We start from the raw sequence: 2082 nt of genomic DNA, 5'->3' as shown, positions 1-2082 counted from the left end.
ACACGCATTACCGTGCACCTCCTCTACCCCCCTCCTCCACACACTCATTTCTAGTCTAAGTATCGCAGCTTCCACGGCACACACACACACACACACACACACACACACACAAACACACACTCACAGAGATGAACACTTACTTGTACAAGCACATATGAAAGCACAGTCAAATACATATAAACGTACATGAGCTCCAACACACACACACACACACACACACACACACACATTACCTGAGAAAGGCACACACACACACACACACACACACACACACTCACACACACACACACACACACACACACACACACACACACAAGAACAACAATAGTGACAACAAGAAGAACAAAGACATCAAAATAGTATTCACAATAAGGACAATAATCGTAACAATACTAACGGCGACAACAACAACAACAACAGAGTAGAACAATAAGAATAACAATAACAACAAGGACTACAACCACAGCAGCAGGATAACAACACCAGCAACAACAGTTTTCAGTTTCAGTAGCTCAAGGAGGCGTCACTGCGTTCGGACAAATCCATATACGCTACACCACATCTGCCAAGCAGATGCCTGACCAGCGGCGTAGCCCAACGCGCTTAGTCAGGCCTTGATAAAAAAAAAAGGTGAATAGATAATAGATAAGCGTACATAAATAAGTAAATAAATACATAAATAGATAAATAAATAAATAATAATTATAATATAAAAAAAAAGAAAAAAAAAGGTAGTAATAATAATAAATAAATAAATGAATGAATAAATAGCAACAACAATAATGATAACAAGAAGGAAAGCAGCAGCAGCAACAACAACAACAGGAAAACTGCTATAACAATGAGGGCAACAACAACGACAACAACAATAACAATAACAAGGATAAAATTGACAACCACAGCAACAACATAACGAAAAAACAACAACAGCTATTATAAAAACAAGAACAACAACAACAGGAAAACAACAATAGCAATGAAGCCAAAAACACCCCCGGAAACGGAATAATGGCTGCCTACATGGCGGGGTAAAAAACGATCATACAAGTAAAAGCCCACTCTTGTACATACGAGTGAACGTGAGTTGCAGCCCACGAACGAAGAAGAAGAAGACGACGAAGATGAAGCCTACAACAATAACAACAAAAAAGGATAAAATCAACAACCACAGCAACAACATAAGGAAAACAACAACAGCTATAACAACAACAACAACAACAACAACAGGAAAACAACGACAGCAATGAAGCCAACAACAATAACAATAACAAGGATATAATCAACAACCACAACAACAACATAAGGAAAACAGCAACAGCTATAATAACAACAAGAACAGCAACAACAACAACAACAACAACAGGAAAATAACGACAACAATAGTGTCAACAAGAACAATAACAACAACAACAACATGAAAATGATGACTGCAACAAGGTCAACAGCAACGACAACAAGGACAATAACAACGACCATAACCACAATACACATAACACAATATCAATCTGATCATCCCTGGACGGGCACCTAATCCAACTTAGAAATAATAAATCAACAACTTGAAATAACATAAGATGAAAATAAGATAAAATAAAATGAAATGAAATACGATAATTGAAAAAAAAGAAAGATTTGCAGCGTTTGTAGTTAAGGCAATCTATTTCTGGTTGACCGGCTCTGTAAGTGCGGGGTTTTTTTTGTGTGGGTTTTTGTTACTAATTAGATAACGAATACATACGTGTGTGTGTGTGTGTGTGTGTGTGTGTGTGTGTGTGTGTGTGTGTGTGTGTGTGTGTGTGTAGTTAGCTTCTGTTTGTTGTGGTTGGGTTTTTTCCCGGCCTGAATACACACACGTGCAAAGCACTGTGAAAAGATGGGAAAACAAAGTTAAAAAAAAAAAAAAGAAAGAAAGAAAAGACAAGAAAATGGTGAAGCTATGTGTTCCGTGATCTTACATAAATCTAAGGCAAAAAAAAAAAAAAAAAAAAAAAAAAAGAAGAAGAAAAAGTAAAGCAGTGCAGGGCCTCCTTTGTTGAGTGGCATAATGGCGAACTATTAGTGCAAAATATGTGCGAACGGCTA

Source organism: Babylonia areolata, chromosome 24, assembly GCF_041734735.1.
Source record: "Babylonia areolata isolate BAREFJ2019XMU chromosome 24, ASM4173473v1, whole genome shotgun sequence".
In the NCBI taxonomy this organism is placed as follows: domain Eukaryota; kingdom Metazoa; phylum Mollusca; class Gastropoda; order Neogastropoda; family Buccinidae; genus Babylonia; species Babylonia areolata.
The sequence above is the reverse complement of the archived record's forward strand: the minus strand, read 5'-3'. Positions refer to the sequence as shown.